At 39.5% G+C, this 19,021-nt stretch overlaps 1 long non-coding RNA gene across 1 annotated transcript; it reads right to left on the minus strand.

Annotated features, from left to right (window-relative positions):
• Positions 1-1,991: 1,991 nt before the first annotated feature.
• Positions 1,992-17,128, minus strand: LOC129397725 (uncharacterized). The gene is made up of 3 exons (XR_008625319.1): positions 16,868-17,128; positions 14,879-15,147; positions 1,992-9,943 (listed from the first exon to the last, which is right to left on the minus strand). It is a non-coding gene; the product is annotated as an uncharacterized LOC129397725 (long non-coding RNA).
• Positions 17,129-19,021: the final 1,893 nt, after the last annotated feature.

Here is a 19,021-nt window from a genome sequence, read left to right on the forward strand (position 1 = left end):
AAATTTCTGCTGCAATATATTTATGATTTAAGCTTTATTTTTCATATATGTTGTGTATCAATAAAATCTTTACAGAACGTTATCATCCAATTAAACACCTTATGAAATTAGAAAATCACACAAGACTGATGGATTAAGATTTAAGGGTGAAAACCACAGGAAGGCTTGATGATTTGAAGCTTTCTTTTCCCTATCGTATTTGTTATCTGAGACACTGAGAATTGAGACTTAGCCAAGGCAGTTGGTCTATGCTGGAATAGAAGAATGAGCAGAGTATATGGCTTTCTGTCTTCCAAAAATTCACTAATATTTTTCTCTAGACAGGAAACCATTTTATCTTTACAACTTTCTTGTGAATTTATTATCTTGATATATCATTCTTGATATTTCAATGATGTTTCTAGATCATTGTAATTGCTGCATATCTACTAAGTTTTATATTTCTTTAGGTTCATTTGTATCTTATTCTTGAAAATTTTCTATTAGAATTGTGTATTTTACTCCTTAGAGTGTTTTCTCTTAAACTTAAAAAAGATGTTCTTTAGTTCTTTAGCTTATCTTTCAGGGCCTTTTCATTTTACCCACTTACCAATTTCTATGCTTATTTTTCTTGTTGGTTATTATATTAATACAATTTAATTCCACAAATTAGACACTAATATTTTATCATTTGTAACAAACTGAATACTTTTCCACCATAAAAATCACACTTTTTCTTATGATTCATAGTCTGTCTAACAAATGGCATAATGTGAAGACAAACATTCCCCTAAGTCCTTTTGGGTCCTTAAAATAATTTATATAAATGTCATATCGTTATAGAAAATATGACATCAGATTTTTCAAAGTCTTTAAATATCTTCTTATATGTTACTTTTCTCATTTTTATACTTGATTCTACATGAGTTATTGGAAATTACCAAATATCTTGTGTACTGCAAGTTCATCATCTAGGATTGAAACAAATGTTGGGGCATAATTATAGACATACTGTTTACAAGACTGTGTGTGTTTGCATGTGTGCACATGTGTGTGTGCATGCTTGTATGTGAGTGTGTGTTTAAGCCTCATTTTCATCTGCAATTATGGAAACATTTTTCAGTGAGAGGCTTAAAGTGTTTTTCTGCATATAATCCACAGAAATGTTTTTCTTTTTACTTGGTAACTTATAGAATTGCTAGTATTTCTGTCTAAGGGGAAGATGGAGAATAAACATAGAATCATCAGTGTGTTCTACATGATTGTATTGCTGGTATATCTACCTTATAAAAATGAGAGACAAATTTAGCGTCTGGCTCTGAGTGTGCGTAGAGTTCAGAATAACATTTCTATTAAAATATCTTCAAAATTGAACAAAATATTGGAAACATTTTTCTTATATCAGACAATAGGCAGTGTAGGGCTACGATTCTTAAGAGACAGGAAGCTAACAAAGTAAGCTCAACATTTTCCCCAGACGTTTTGGCCAAGGACAGTTCTACACAGTAGCTAAAGGAGGAGGGACTGGAATAAAAACCAGCAATCTTGCTGAGTGGAGCAGACAGAACACAAAGTTAAGGGAAAAGAAGAAAATGCGGAGAAGAAGTGTTCCAAAAATCTTCATAAGTTTGGCCTTGAGCCTTTGGCATGCATAGAGTGAAATTCTACAAGGGAAGACTAAGAAAATGTTCCTGGAAAATAATTATGAGGGAGTTATAATTCAGACAATTCCCAGAGCTCATGGATGGCAACAAACCTTTGCGCCCTCACTAGCTGGAGAATAGAAGGTGGACTAAATACAAGCAATATTGAGTAGAGACCACTATGCTTGAAAAAATAAATTAATATAAAATAAAATATTATCTCTTAAAAAATAAGACATTTAAAATTTATTGTCTTTCCTATGGCCTTTGCCAGTTTTTGAAATTAATGTGCCAGTTTTCATAAAGTTGGAGAAATATTTGTTTATTATTGAGAACATTTTTCCAAAAATAATTTTTATTTCTGGAATTTTTAAATTATTCATACACAAAATTTTCTGCAACTGTACATTTTAAAGCCATATTTTTTTCTTCAACTTTTATTTTAAACAAATTTACTTTTAAAATTCTTGGCTGGCCATGGTGGCTCACGAATGTAATCTCAGCACTTTGAAATGCCAAGGTGGGAGTATTGCTTGAACTTAGGAGTTCATAACCAGCCTGGGCAACAGAATGAGACCTCATCTCTTACAAAAATTAAAAAATAAAATAAAATTCTAGTATGTGGCTTCAGTATGTTCACTCTAATTACATTAAGTAAAAGATGAGAATATGCCCACATTTATGCTTTCTTCTTTAAAAGTTTCCCTTTCTAAATAACCACACAAGAGATCATTTTCCCCACATGTTAACATGCTCTAAGATATAAGTCTAGACTGTTATAGTCTAAATTGCATTTGTATAATCTCTCTCTGAAAATACTGATTGATTTCTGCTTTAAAATTATTATCATTATAATTATCATGTCATGTATTATCACCAAATTCATTTGATGGTATCACCAAATTCATTTGGTGATAATCATTCTTTTTAAATAGTTAAGCCATTCTTTTAGTCGTAATTCGAAAAAGATACTTGCACACACATGTTTATAGCAGCACAATTCACAATAGCAAAATCGTGGAACCAACTCCAATGCCCATTGATCAACAAGTGGATAAAAAAACTGTGATATATATATATGATGGAATACTACTCGGCCATAAAAAGGTATGAACTAACAGCATTTGCAATGACCTGGATGAGATTAGAGACTATTATTCTAAGTGAAATAACTCAGTAATGGAAAAGCAAACATTCTATGTTCTCACTAACATATGAGACTTAAGCTATGAGGACCCAAAGGCATAAGAATGATACAATATACTTTGGGGAAGAGTGGGAGGCGGGGCGAGGCATAAAAGTCAACAAGTATGGTTCAGTGTATACCGATCGGGTGATGGGTGCACCAGGATCTCACAGATCTCCACTAAAGAAGTTACTCATGTAACCAAATATCACCTGTACACCAATAACTTAAGGAAAAATAAAAATTTAAAAAGAATTTTATACACCAAGTAAACCCAGGAAAAAAAGGTAATAGTACTTTTTTGGGGGGCAGAAAAAAAACCCGAAAACACTCTTTTAAAATAACTAAACCATTCTTCTTAAATAGTTGTTACATTGTGAGAAAGAGGTGATGAATAATGATAGCATATCTCATTCTGTGCACATTTGCAAAGTTGTTGCTTTTGATCCAAAGGATGATACCTTACTTTTATCTTTAGTTTTTCTTCTGATTCTGCTGAGATGTGTGCATTTGTTCTTTTTCATGTTAATTTGAGAAAAGTTTTAATTCCCCATAGTGAGGGTGAAATTATAACAAACACTCATGTATATTCTAACTAGAATTAAAAATAATATTAAAATTTAACATAACTAAATCTGCTTTCTTTAATAAAAATTACAAATTTTACAGACACAGTCAAAATAGTTTTAAAAATTCTTCCCACATTCTGTTCCACTCCCTTTCACACTCTCCCAAGCATCACTATTCTTAACTTAGGCTGTTTATTTCTAAATGTTGTTAATATTAAATTCTATTCCTTATATATTCATTAATAATAGATACGTATATCTTATATACAAGTGTTTTTATTAAATTTACATTGAACCTGTGGTATTTAAAGTATAATCTGGTGACTTGTTTCTTGATCAACACTTGACATTGAAAATCTATCCATATAAAATTGCCAGTTCATTAATTTCAACTGTTGTATGACATTAATGATAATGCGATTTATTCATTCATTCTCCTAGGGATGGCTATTTTTGTTACTTCTGAATTCTACTACAAAAGAGTGCTGCAATAAAAATCTTTGAACAAGTTCTAATGCCATTCAACTGGAATTGAAGTTTTCAATCATTGGATATGTCAAAATTTAATCAGATTGTATATTGTTCAATTACTTTCAAATTATGTACACCAAGTCATTCTTGCTCTGGCAAAATAAGAATATTTTCATTAATATATCATTCAACTTGAAATTGCCCAGCTTTTCCTTCTCATTTCCCCCCAGTCAAATGAGTTGAATTAATACTGTCTAAAAATATATATTCATTTGCTTACCTGTTAGTATTTGTTCCATGTATTAAGAAGCTTTGCTAGTATATGAAAATATATGTATTACCATGTCTTGTGAATTAGTACTTTTATCATTTTGAAATGTTTGTTTTCATTTCTGCTGACCGTTCTAACCTGGGTATCTATTTTGACTGGTTTTTAATGTAACTACTAACATCTTTTTATGTTCAACACTTTTTCACAATTTTACTTTCAATGTCTTTATTTTTAAAATGTATCTTCTGTAGACAGTGTACAGGTGGTCTTGTTTTATTGTAAATCAAGTGACAATCTCTATTTCATAATTGACATATTTAATCCATATATATTTAATTTAATTGTTGTTACTTTGAGACTTAATATCCAGTTTTACTATTTTGGCCCATTTATTTTTGGTTTGTTTGTTTTAGATGTCTTGCCTTATCTTAGATTGATTGATATTTTTAGTATTTAATTACATTTCTTTTATAAATGTAATTAAATTTCTTGAATATTTGTTTTTATTTTAGCAATTGCTCTGGGAATATAAAAATCATCTTTAAAATCTATTTAGAGTTAATGGTACTACTTTATGCAGTAGGTAAAAACATTTCACTAGCACAATTTCATTTGCAGGCACCTAACCTTCTGTGATAGTATTGTCTTATATTGTTATATTTATGAGATACAATCACCACAGTAAAGTACTATTTTCTATTCATTGTGCCATCTTATAAATAAACAGATGAATAAACAGATATTTTTGAACAACCTTTGCTTGCCAAGATAAAGTAACGGGCCAGAATTTCCTTTCCAATAGAAATCAAAAAACAAAAGTTTGAATAACATAAATGTCAACGTTTTCAACATCCACAAGACATCAGGCATAGAGGGGCAGTGATTCCTGATAGATGGAGAACAAGCAAGATGAATCTGAAAGGGCTTCTTCAACTTATTGCCTTTGAGCAAGTTTCTAGACCGCAGCATTGGGAAGAGAACTTAGAGAGAGCCCTGAAGACTCCTGGGTTGAAGAGATGGAGCTAAGATTCCAGGAAGACCATGGCAACTAGGTCTAGTATAGAGTATCCATAACTTTTGGGATATACTGTCTCCCCTCCCGTGGGCATTTGAAAGATTACTGATTGATATATTCATGTGATAAAAGCACCTGGAAGAATTAAAGGTAACAACACCCAGGGCTATACAGGATATGGAATACTTCTTGTTTCCAATATCAAGTCTAGAAAACCCCTTCTATTATGTACCATTGGTAGAATATTTAGAAGATTCCGATTGCAGTTGTGAGCAACAAGTAAGCCTTAGACGAAGCACAGATCAAATCACACCTAAAAATTTTAAAAGCAGGATGAACAGTGATCAAGTAACTTAACTTCATGCCAGAGAAAAGCAAAAGTATCTATCATTTATCTATCATCTATCTATATCTATCTAATGTATCTATCTACACACACACGTATATATGCACACAAACATATTTATTACTCAACAAGATAAAATTCACCACCTGTGACAAGCAATCAAACTTTACAAGGCAGGCAAAGAAGCTGGAAAATATGATCCATGCCAATGAATCAATAACAATCTGTTGAAACAGTCCTTCAAATGACACAGATGTGAGAAGTGGAAAACAAAGAATTTAAAAGTTATTATAATTCATTTTTTATGTCCTCAAATTAAAGAGTCATTTTCATTAGAAATAAACAAGAATAAAACTAGGAAAAAATTACAATATTTGAAATAAATAAACTGCATAGGGCAAATGCAGATTCAACATTGCAAAAAAAAAAAAGATTAATGAATATGAACACATAGCAGAAGACAAGGGGAAACAATACAAAACAAAAAAGTAGAGAATGAGGGGAAAACATTATTAAATATAATGAAAAATAATTGGCATATCCAAAGGGAGAATAAGAAAAAACAATTGGAGAAATGACAACTGAAAATTTCCCCGATTTGAAGAATATTGTAAATGCTTAGATCCAAGCAGTTTAATGAACCGTAAGCACAGAAGGAGGAGGAAGAGGAGGAGGAGGACAGTGAAAAGGACAGGGTGACAATTACACCAAGAGGGATGATATAATTTTTCAAATCCAGTGATAAAAAAATCTTAAAGAAAATTGATGATAGAAGACACATTTGTAAGATACTATGAAATAAAAAAAGAATGTTAGCAGATTATGCATCAAAAGCAATGGAAGTGAGAAGAAGGTAGAGCAACACTTTCAACTCACAGAAAAAAAGAAAAAGTCTATTTTAGATATCTGTATCCAGGAAATATTATATTTTAAAATAAGGATTAAAAAAAGGATTTGTTCAGATTTACAAAACTTTGTTCTGACGACAACAAAAAGGATTCACCACCCGCAGACCCACAGTGTGGGAAATGTCAACGGAAGCTCTTCAGGTGGAAGGCAAATGATATAAGATGAATTCAGATTTCCATAAAGAAATGAAGAGCACAGGAAAAGAGAACAGTGTAGATACATGCATAAGAATGTTTTCCAAACATTTAAATATCTTTATGACTTAACTTACTTTTTAAGCAAAAGTAATATTATCGATTAACTATACTCATTATAGCCTTAGAAAAACAAGACCTGCAAATGTAAACATAGACATACACAACTTAGTACAGTAACTATTTGTAAAGAGATACCTCACTTTGCAAATACGTACTAAAAATTCCTTTAAATAAATTATTTTATTTTATTATTACCTTTAATACTTTTCTACAAATAAGAATACTTAAAGATTAGAATCTCAAAATAATAATCTCTCTTGCTGTCAGTAATAAGCAACATATGTAATCTCCTAAATTATCCTTAAAGTCAAAGTGGAAAATATAGTTTTTGTAAATTTTTGCTAAACACTAGACTATTCAGTAATTTAACTCATTTACCAAAATATTATGTTTATAGTTATCTTTGATTTTACTATAGAGTATTTATTTTTTTAAACTTTTATTTTAGGTTCAGGGGAATATGTGCAGGTGTGTTATATAGGTAAACTCGTGCATGGGGGTTTGTTCTACAGATTATTTTGTCACCCTGGTACTAAGCGTAGTACCCAATAGTTAATTTTTTGGATCCCCTCTCTCCTCCCACACTCTACCCTCAAGCATGTCCCATTGTCTGTTATTCCCCTCTTTGTGGCCATCTGTTATTATTGAGCTCCCACTTGTAAGTGAGAACATGCAGTATTTGGTTTTCTGTTCCTGAGTTAGTTTGCTAAGAATAATGGTCTCCAGCTCGATCCATGTTGCTGCAAAGGACATGGTCTTGTTCATTTTTATGACTGCATAGTATTCCATGGTATATATGTACCACATTTTATTTATCCAGTGTACCATTGATGGGCATTTAGGTTGATTTCATATCTTTGCTATTGTTAATATTGCTGCTGATCATTAGAGAAATGCAAATGAAAACCACAATGAGATACCATCTCACATCAGTTAGAATGGCTATTATTAAAAAGTCAAAAAACAACAGATGCTGGTGAGGCTGCAGAGAAAAGGGAACACTTATACCCTGTTGGTTGGAATGCAAATTAAATAAACTATTGTGGAAAGTAGTGTGACTGTTCCTCAAATAAGCATTCTTATTTGTAGAAAAGATCTAGAAGCAGAAATAGCATTTGACCCAATAATCCCATTCCTGAGTATATAACCAAAGGAATATAAATCATTCTGTCATAAAGATACATGCATGTGTATGTTCACTGCAACACTGTAAGGCATTTTAATTTTCATTCTGACTTGTCTCTTGATCTCCTCTATATTAAGTCATTTTTTCCTTCACCAATTAAAAATTTCATAAGTCAACTGTGTTAACAGTGATTTACAGTTTTTTTCTTTGAGGCACACATTGCCCATATTTCTCACACTTATTCTTTTCTCAACACTATCACTAATATTATTTTTCCTAAAATGAATTTTTTTACATCACTTTTCCCCATCAAAGGTTTTTTGGAGTCTTTTTCTAAGAAAGTATTACAATCTGGTCCCAACTCAATGAGTTGTCATACAAAGTGCATTGAGCGAATCTAACCACAATAGGTGCTTAATACATCCACTTAAACAACTTTATTCCCTGCCACTCCACCTCATATGTCATTTATTCCAAACATGGTGAGCTCTTCATAATTATCTGAGTATAACTCAAGGTCATCCCTTATAACAGTTTCATGCTTTTTCACCTATTATTTTCTGTCTTCACTCCTACTTTGATCTTTTCAATAGCGTCAGAAGAAGTGCTCATGGCCTTCCTAATTAGGCGTAGTTATCACCATCTCTGGACTCCCTAGTCCTTTGCTTGAACAAAACCAAAACTGTGGTTTATTGGACCTTGCTAGTTGCATTTTCAACCCTAAAATCATTGTACATGCTTAGGAATAAGTCATTTCTGAAATTATGGCTTGAGAATAACAAAGAATGTTATTTACAGAACTCAGTAGATCCTGGTTAGCCTTTAGAAGTGATCCCAGTGGGCTCCTTTATAAAATATATTTTTATCCATTAAATATTGACATCCCTACATCTGGCATTGCAAACTACACAACTGCAAGAGAAATATGGTCCTGTCAGTGAAAACAAAAAATGACTTTAAGATGTAATTTTGATAGGTTTTGGTACACTAAGGTGTCATGTGGCAGGCATTTAGAAAGTCTTTTCATTGATATTTTACTAAAAATTTGAATAGCTTATAAATGACTTTAGATAGTGTTTTTCCTAAGATATTTTTTAGAGCATGTTTTAGAAAGAGCGGATGGATAATCCTCCAACCCAGGTGACGCACAAGGGCCCAGGAGATCACAAGAGTTACAGGAAAACAGGATGTGAAGAGATGCCTCAGGTGTGTTTGAATTGTAAACACTTCAGCATTATTTAGGAGCACTCTAATCCACCCTTCTCAGAGAATTGCTAACACACTTCAGGTTAACCCTAAGTCCTATTTTTAGCTTATTGAGAAATGTAACTTCCAGATGTGCTTTTGGTTATGCCAAAATTTTGCAGTGAACATATTTTCAGGCGGTAAAATTGCAGAAACGTGACTAACATTTTAAATGTCAAACAAAGTTCTGTCATGAGTGCATTGATTTTTTAAAAGTCATATAGTACTAAAAGTCTTATATCAAAACCAAGTCCCTTTTGAAACCCATATTCTCAGGCCACACTCTGTTCCCCAGTTAGTGACTTTCACTGCTTTATTTTTACCTGTATATTTTAAACAATATGTTTATAATTTAATTCCTTATGGTACCCACTTTAGACGATATGCATTTATTTATTGGCCTTTAGTGGTTGAAGGATCCATGTTGTTTACACAGCCATTTCTCACCTTTACTTTCCTCATCCATCTAAAATTCAGCCCTATCACAATATTTGGTTTCACGTTATTATTGCATGCATAATTGTTACCGGGGGTCCTTGCCCCTAGAGATCCCAAGATGGCAGCGAGCCGCTTCTAAAATGGTGGCAAGCCTCGTATTCTCTGACCTGGGGTTCTTGGCCTCACGGATTCCAAGGAACGGAATCTTGGGCCATGCAGTGAGTGTTATAGCTCTATTAGAAGCTGTGGGTCATGGAAGAGAACCGTGGAACCCAGTGACTAGTGTTCAGCTCGATTAGGACGAACCCAGGCACTTAACCGTGCAGGAACAATGGCAAGCCTTTAGCCCGATCAGGAGTGGCAATGGGCGCCTTGCTGGATCAGGAGCACAGTGGACACCCTGGTGGATCCGGAGGGATGGAACTCAGCAGCGGGTCTGCGACGGCGGAAAACAGCAGTGGTGGACAGCCAGCAAAACTCAGCTTGAGCTGTAACAAACACAGACCAGAAGAGAGCGCAGTTGCAAGATTTAATAGAGTGAAAAAAGAGCTCCCATACAAAGGGAGGGAACCCAAAGAGGGTAGCCGTTGCTGGCTCCAATGCCTGGGTTTATATCCCGATCATTGTCCCTCCTGCTGTGCTCTCAGGCAATAAATGATTGGCTATTTCTTTACCTCCTGTTTTTGCCTAATTAGCTTTTTAGTGAGCTCTCTTTACTACCTAATTGGTTGGGTGTGAGCTAAGTTGCAAGCCCGTGTTTAAAGGTGGATGCGGTCACCTTCCCAGCTAGGCTTAGGGCTTCTTAGTGGGCCTAGAAAATCCACCTAGTCCTGTCTCTCATTATCATGTTCTGTTTGACCATGTGGTCTGCTATGATTGTTCCTTTATTTTACAACTTATATTTTTTACTTAAATTAATAATAACTTTGATTTTTGATGTTTCTTTTGTTAGTTTAATATTTATCTGCTGCTAAAATACTTTGCAAGAATTGATAACCACTTAGAAATTACTGTCCAAATGAAACAGCTCCGTTGTTTGGGGTATATTCGCTCGTTCTTGGTTTGGGTAGAGAAAGAATTCAGGACATGGACACACATGAGGATTTAGGAGCAGACGAGGAGTGGATTTAGGAGTGGAAAGTTTAATGGAAAATAATAGGAGAGAGAGAAAAAGCTTCCCTGTGCTGAGAAAGAGGGTTGCCCAAAAGAGGGCCTCCAGTTTGCGGAGGAAGGCAGACTGTTTTGTATAGAGACTAGAGGAGGAGGTAATTGATTTACATAGGGTCCAGGGGATTGGTTTGACCCAGTGTTCCATCTACATAGCAAGCGAAAAGATTGGCCCTCTAACCCTAATCTTCTATTATGCAAATGTGGCCTCCATTCAGCCGTGGCCCTGATGCCTGTATATGTGGTTTTGAGAGGTGACAACATGCTAGCAGCCCTCGCTCGCTCTTGGTGCCTCCTCGGCCTCGGCGTCCACTCTGGCTGCGCTTGAGAAGCCCTTCAGCCCACCGCTGCACTGTGGGAGCCTTCTCTGGGCTGGCCAAGGCCGGAGCCGGCTCCCTCTGCTTGCAGGGAGGTGTGGAGGGAGAGGTGCAGGCGGGAACCGGGGGTGTGTGCGGTGCTCGTGGTCCAGTGTGAGTTCCCAGTGGGCCCAGGCTTGGCGGGCCCTGCACTCGGAGTGGGCGGCCAGCGCCGCCAGCCCCGGGCAGTGAGGGGCTTAGCACCCAGGCCAGCAGCTGCAGAAGGTGCACCGGGTCCCCCAGCACTGCTGGCCCGCCCACGCCATGCTCGAATTCTCGCTGGGCCTCAGTCGCATCCCCGGGTGGCAGGGCTCAGGACCTGCAGCCCGCCATGCCCAAGCCCCCCACTGCGGTGGGCTCCCACACGGCCTGAGCCTCCCTGATGGGCGCCGCCCCCTGCTCCGTGGCGCCCGGTCCCATCTACCACCCAAGAGCTGAGGAGTGCAGGTGCGTGGTGCGGGACTGGCGGGCAGCTCTGCCCACAGCCCTGGCACAGGATCCACTAGGCGAAGCCAGCTGTGGTCCTGAATTGGGTGGGGACTTGGAGAACTTTTATGTCTAGCTAGAGGATTGTAAATGCACCAATCAGCACTCTGTGTCTAGCTCAAGGTTTGTAAACGCACCAATCAGTGCTCTGTGTCTAGCTAATCTAGTGGGGACTTGGAGAACTTTTATGTCTAGCTAAAGGATTGTAAATGCACCAGTCAGCACTCTGTGTCTAGCTCAAGGTTTGTAAACGCACCAATCAGCACCCTGTCAAAACAGACCAATCAGCTCTTGGTAAAACGGACCAATCAGCTCTCTGTAAAATGGACCAATTAGATCTCTGTAAAATGGGCCAATCAGCAGGATGTGGGTGGAGTCAGATAAGGGAATAAAAGCAGGCTGCCAGCTCCAGCAGCGGCAATCCGCTCGGGTCCTCTTCTAATGTGTGGAAGCCTTGTTCTTTTGGTCTTTGCAATAACTCTTACAGCTGCTCACTCTTTGGGTCCGCACTGCGTTTGTGAGCTGTAACATTCACCGCGAAGGTCTGCAGCTTCACTCCTGAAGCCAGTGAGACCACGAACCCACCAGAAGGAAGAAACTCCAAACGCGGCCAAACTATCAGAAGGAACAAACTCTGGACACACCATCTTTAAGAACTGTAACACTCACCGCGCGTGTCCGCGGCTTCATTCTTGAAGTCAGTGAGACCAAGAACCCACCAATTCCGGACACAGTTTTACCTGGAGGCTGCCATGATACTGGTAAGTGTTGTGACGAGAAAGAGAGGGCGGAAGATGCCATATTGAATGTACCTGGCTTCCAGGTATAGCTGCCAGCATTTACATATAAAGGCTCCTAGTTTGCATATCTATGCCTGTCTTCTCAGGCTGCTTTCTCTTAGGGAAGAAATGGTTTGGGGGCTGAGTTTTATTAAAGGAAAATTCCACAAGAACTTTCACCCTTTCTAGCTGCCTAAGAATTATTTCTTAACTCCTGTATTACAAGTATTTAAACATTTTAAATGATCTATCAGTGCTGGTTGGTTTTGTTTCATGATTTGTGGCAAGTCTTTCACCACAGTCACACCCTTTTCAATATAACATGCTCACTAGAGCTGGCATTTGCTGTTATGATCCTTGGCTGGATGTTCTGTTTCATGGATTGCATATCTTTTTTATTTACACCCTTATTTCACTGGTGCATATTCTTTGGTAGCTTCCTGCTGGCTGTGGTTGTGCATAAAAGGAAGAACTGAACACTAGCTATCATGGGCCAAGTTATGTCTATACAGCAGCTTAAATGGGCTGTACCCTGTAGCATTCCGAGGACAGGCCTGAATTCTGAGAAGGGAAAGTGGTAAAAGTATTGTCCAGTCCTTTTTAAGTTGGTGGCTGAGCTTGGTGAGGTGTGTTTTTAAAAGACCTTTAGTCCAGTCTACTTTTCTTGAAGATGGAGGACCATAAGGGATATAAAGGTTTCACTGAATACTAAGAGCCTGAAAAACTGCTTGGCTGATTTGACTAATAAAGGCTTGTCTGTTATCAGACTGTATTGAGGTGGGAAGGCTAAACTGAGGAATTATGTCTGACAGAACAGAAGAAATGACTGCGGTGGCCTTCTCAGACCCTGTAGGAAAGGCCTCTACCTATCCAGTGAAAGTATCTACCTAGACTAAGAGGTATTTTAGTTATCTGACTCAGGGCATGTTGAGTAAAGCTAATTTGCTAGTCCTGGGTGGGGCAAATCCTCGAGCTTGATGTGTAGGGAAGGGAGGGGGCCTGAATAATCCCTGAGGAGTAGTAGAATAGCAGATGGAACACTGAGAAGTTATTTCCTTTAGGATAGAGTTCTACGATGGAAAGGAAATGAGAGGTTCTAAGAGGCGGGCTAGTGGCTTGTACTATAGTATAACCTGCTTTTGCTGGTGTGTGGCGATTAGGCCTGGTGGAACTGTCATCAATAAATCAAGCGTGATCAGGGTGAGGAACAGGAAAGAAGGAAATTTGGGGAAATGGGGTGAATGTCAGGTGGAGCAGAGAGATACAGTAATGGGGGTCAGGTGTGGTATCAGGAATAATGTGGGAGGCCGGATTGAAGTCTGGGCCAGGAACAACGGTAATTGTGGGAGACTCAACAAAAGAGTGAGTACAGCTGAAGGAGCCGGGAAGCGGAAAGTATATGCGTCAGGTATGAGGAAGAAAATAGATTTTGGAAGTTATGAGAACTGTAGAGAGTGAGTTGAGCAGTTTGTGATTTTGAGGGCCTCTAAAAGTATTAAAGCAGCGGCAGCCGCTGCACGCAGACATGAGGCCTAGGCTAAAACAGTAAGGTCAAGTTGTTTGGACAGAAAGGCTACAGGGTGTGGTCCTGGCTCTTGTGTAAGAATTCTGACCACGCTAACCATGCCTAGGAAGGAAAGGAGTTGTTGTTTTGTAGAAGGTGCTTGGGTTTGAGAGATCAGTCAGACGCGATTGGCAGGGAGAGCACGTGTGTTTTTATGAGAATTATGCCGAGATAGGTAACAGATGAGGAAGAAATTTGGGCTTGATTGAAGTAATGGGGGCTGTCTGTGAAGCTTTGCGGCAGTACAGCCTAGGTAATTTGCTGAGTTTGATGGGTGTCAGGGTCAGTCCAAGTGAAAGTGAACAGAGGCTGGGATTAAGGGTGCAAAGGAATAGTAAAGAAAGCATGTTTGAGATCTAGAACAGAATAATGGGTTGTAGAGGCAGGTATTGAGGATAGGAGAGTATATGGGTTTAGCACCATGGGGTGGATAGGCAAAACAATTTGGTTGATAAGGCGCAGATCCTGAACTAACTTGTAAGGCTTGTCTGGTTTTAGGACAGGTAAAATGGGGGAATTGTAAGGAGAGTTTATAGACTTTAAAAGGCCATGCTGTAGCAGGCGAGTGATAACAGGCTTTAATCTTTTTAAAGCGTGCTGCGGGATGGGATATTGGCGTTGAGTTGGGTAAGGGTGATTAGGTTTTAATGAGATGGTAAGGGGTGCATGATCAGTCGCCAAGGAGTGAGTAGAGGTATCTTATACTTGTGGGTTAAGGTTGGGGGATACAAGAGGAGGACGCAAAGGAGGCTTTGGATTGGAAAGAAGGGCGGCAATGAGATATAGCTGTAGTCCGGGAATAGTCAGGGAAGCAGATAATTTAGTTAAAGTGTCTCGGCCTAATAAGGGAACTGGGCAGGTGGGGATAACTAAAAAGGAGTGCTTAAAAGAGTATTGTCTAAGTTGGCACCAGAGTTCGGGAGTCTTAAGAGGATTAGAAGCCTGGCTGTCAATACCCACAACAGTTATGGAGGCAAGGGAAACAGGCCCTTGAAAAGAAGGTAATGTGGAGCGGGTAGCCTCCGTATTGATTAAGAAGGGGACGGGCTTACCTTCCACTGTGAGAGTTACCTGAAGCTCGGCGTCCGTGATGATCTAGGGGGCTTCCGAGGCGATCGGGCAGTGTCAGTCTTCAGCCGCTAAGCTGAGAAGATCTGGGAAGGAGTCAGTCAGAGAGCCTTGGGCCAGAGTTCCAGAGGCTCTGGGAGTGGCTGCCAGGTGAGTTGAACAGTCCAATTTTCAGTGGGGTCCCACACAGATGGGACGCGGCTTAGGAGGAATCCTGTGCTGTGGGCATTCGTTGGCCCAGTGGCCAGATTTCCGGCAGGTGTAGCAAGCTCCTGTGGGAGGAGGTTCTGGAGGAACGCCTGGCCGCTGCGGTTCAGGCGTTTGGAAGTTCTTGTGTGCTGGAGATGTGGCTGGGGTTTGTCTCACAGTGGAGGCAAGGAATTGCAACTTTTTCCTATTATCGTACACCTTGAAGGCGAGGTTAATTAAATCCTGTTGTGGGGTTTGAAGGCCGGAATTTAATTTTTGGAGTTTTATTTAATGTCGGGAGCAGATTGGGTAATAGAATGTATTTTGAGAATAAGACGGCCTTTTGACCTTTTAGGGTCTAGGGCTGTAAAGTGTCTCAGGGTTGCTGCCAAACAAGTCATGAACTGGGCTGGATTTTTATATTTGATGAAAAAGAGCCTAAATGCTATCTGATTTCGGATAAAGAAAAAGCATTAACCTTGACTATGCCTTTAGCTCCAGCCACCTTTTTAAGAGTAGATTGCTGGGCAGGAGGGGTAGGGCTAGTCACGGAATGAAACTGTAAGCCGGACCAGGTGTGAGGAGGGGAGGTGATAAAAAGATTATAGGGTGGAGGAGCAGAGGCTGAGGAAGAATTGGGACCTAGCTCGGCCTGGCGAGGAGCAGCCAGGGGAGGAGGGGAGAGGTCAGATGGGTCTGTAGAAAAGGAAGATTAGAAAGACTCAGCGACGCTTGGGGTTGGGACTGGGGACAGGTGGGAGGGAAAGAAGGAAGATTTGGGACGAGTTGCACTGGGCACAGAGACTAGGAAGGGACTGATGTGTAAAAGAATGCCTGGACGTCAGGCACCTCAGACCATTTGCCCATTTTACGACAAGAATTACTTAGATCTTGCAGGATGGAAAAATTCAAAGTGCCATTTTCTGGCTATTTGGAACTACTGTTGAGTTTGTATTGGGGTCAAGAGGCATTGCAGAAGAAAATAAGGCATTTAGGTTTTAGGTCAGGTATGAGTTGATGAGGTTTTAAGTTTTTGAGAACACAGGCCAAGGGAGTAGAAGGAGGAATAGAGGGTGGAAGGTTGCCTATAGTGAAGGAAGCAAGCCTAGAGAAAAAAGAACCCCCGAACCCCTCCCCTCCGTTTCTCTACTCTCACCTTCCAGAAAAGTGGGAAAAGGGGTTGGGGCGCAGAGATAAGAGGTCAGGGCACAGAAATAAGTGGTAGGGGCACGGAAATAAGGGGTCGGGGCACAGAGATAAGAGGTTGGGGTGTGGAAATAAGGGATTGGGGCACAGAGATATGAGGTTGGGGCGCAGAAATAAGGGATTGGGACGCAGAGATACGAGGTTGGGATACTTGCCCCTCCTCTAGAAAAGCGGGACTTGCCGCTAAGAGTGAAGGAGAAGGGGTTGGGGGGTACTTGCCCCTCCCCCAGAAAAGCAGAGAAGGGGTAGAGACAAGGAGAGAAGGGGTTGGGGTACTTGCCCCTTCCCCAGGAAAACGGGACTTGCCGCTAAGGGCGAAGGACCAAGGCAGGCATCCCTGCATGGCCTGACACCTTTGAAACGTGGATGAATAATCAGGCGTCCCTGCAATGATTAAACACCAAGGGAAGGCTACCTTCCCAGTCCGTGACCGGCGCTGGAGTTTTGGGTCCACGGATAAAATGTGTCTCCTTTGTCTCTCCCAGAAAACGAAAGGAATTGAAATTAAGAGAAGGGAGAGATTGAAGAGTGGAAAGGAGAAAGTGGTTGAGGTACAGTGAGAGAGGTTGGAGAAGAGAGTAAGAAGAGGCCGCTTACGTGATTTAAAATTGGTGAGATGTTCCTTGGGCTGGTCGGTCTGAGGACCTGAGGTCGTAGGTGGATCTTTCTCACAGAGCAAAGAACAGGAGGACAGGGGATTGATCTCCCAAGGGAGGTCCCCTGATCCGAGTCACGGCACCAAATTTCATGCGTGTCCATGTGAAGAGACCACCAAACAGGCTTCGTGTGAGCAACATGGCTGTTTATTCCACCTGGGTGCAGGCAGGCTGAGTCTGAAAAGAAAGTCAGCAAAGGAAGATGGGGTGGGGCCGTTTGATAGGATTTGGGTAGGTAAAGGAAAATTACAGTCAAAGGGGGGTTGTTCTCTGGCGGGCAGGAGTGGGGGTCGAAAGGTGCTCAGTGGGAGTCTTTTTGAGCCAGGATGAGCCAGGAAAAGGACTTTCACAAGGTAATGTCATCACTTAAGGCAAGGACCGGCCATTTACACTTCTTTTGTGGTGGAATGTCATCAGTTAAGGTGGGGCAGGACATATTCACTTCTTTTGTGATTCTTCAGTTACTTTAGGCCATCTGGGCATATACGTGCAAGTCACAGGGGATGCGATGGCTTGGCTTGGGCTCACAGGCCTGACAATAAGTATGATTCACTAAAATATATTAATAAGCTGGACTTTATTAAAATTGAAATTTTCTGTTCTGTAAAAGAAACTGTAAAGAGAATAAAAAGGCACGTCACAGAGTAGGAGAAAATATTTGCAAAAGAAATATCTGACAAATGACAGTTATTAAAAATATACAAAGAACTCATAAAACCCAACAATAAGAAAAGGAGTCATCCAAGTATAAAATGGGGTAGAAATCTTTACAAACGTCTCATCAAAAAGATATACAGATGGAAAATGAGCATATGACAAAATAGTTAACATCATATATTATTGGAAAAGCCAATATAGGTAGGGCGTGGTAGGGTCAGATGTTGGTCTTTGAATCTCACAGGCTTAACAAAGAAGAGACCCTTTTTAACTTAGGCTGCCTTCACAACAGAGATCAGGAGCTTCTGCTAATTGCAGCCAACCAGAGGCCCAGGCTGCTTTTTCAACAGGCTTCCACTTCTCTAAAGCAGTAGAAATGGGAAGAGGGTATGGCCAACTTCACATTGGCTTTTAAAGCCCTGATAAAAACGTAGCACACCTTATTTTCATGCACATTTCTTTGAACAACGTGAAGCAAGGGAAATATTTGGGGAAACTGTAATACAGATAAAAGCTATACTCCACCTCAGTGAAGTTCATTTGACACCACCAGCGTCATGCCACTAATCAGACCGCCAAAGACAGAACTTTTATTTTGATGATTTCCTTTCCCTATTTCCTTTCATGCATCGCCCTCCTTCTTCAATGCCATATGCAGAGAATGACATTAGCTCGTCTCCCTAATCATGAGGACATCCAGTCTTTCATGGGCAACAGACAGCACATACCACACTCAGTTTATTTCATCTCTCTTTTCTAATACCAGAGTTTAGTTTATTTCATCTCTCTTTTCTAATACCAGAGTTTAACAACCGAGGACATTTTCCCTTGCACATACCGCATCAGTGATAATCTGTCTGTTACTACTTCCCTATTTTTATGAGCTTTAATAACAAATACAATCATGATCACATTAAAAGATCATTGATATGCAGTAAGATGACATGTGTTGATCAGACCTTGCCTTTCATGATGAACATGTCTCTAAATTGCTGGAACTGTTCCTGTAATCACTTGTTCCACCAAAGCGTCTTTCCTGGGATCTGAATGGGAATGTGGGTGGGCATCAGCTCTCCTAGTGAATAGCTCCACACCACTAATGGGCCTAATTTACAGACTTTATTCAGGCTGCTGAGTGTGTCTCCAGGAATTTCCCGAGAATCCTGGAATGTCATATGCCCCTCTAAAAACTAGTGGAAGTCATGTCCTTATTGAAGAAAGCATTCAATTCTATTATCAAGCTATGTATAAAAATGCCAAAAGTCTTTTATGTGGCATTTATAACTCCTCATTAGCATGATCTTTCTAATATTTGGAAATCCTCAAAGCTGCATCAGAGGTTACTTAATTTTAAACTTGATGGGTGAGTAGATTATTTTAGACAGAGTCAAAAACCTTTTTTACTGTCAATTTCACTATCATTTATTGATTATTCTCA

This window comes from Pan paniscus, chromosome 4, assembly GCF_029289425.2.
Source record: "Pan paniscus chromosome 4, NHGRI_mPanPan1-v2.0_pri, whole genome shotgun sequence".
NCBI lineage: Eukaryota > Metazoa > Chordata > Mammalia > Primates > Hominidae > Pan > Pan paniscus.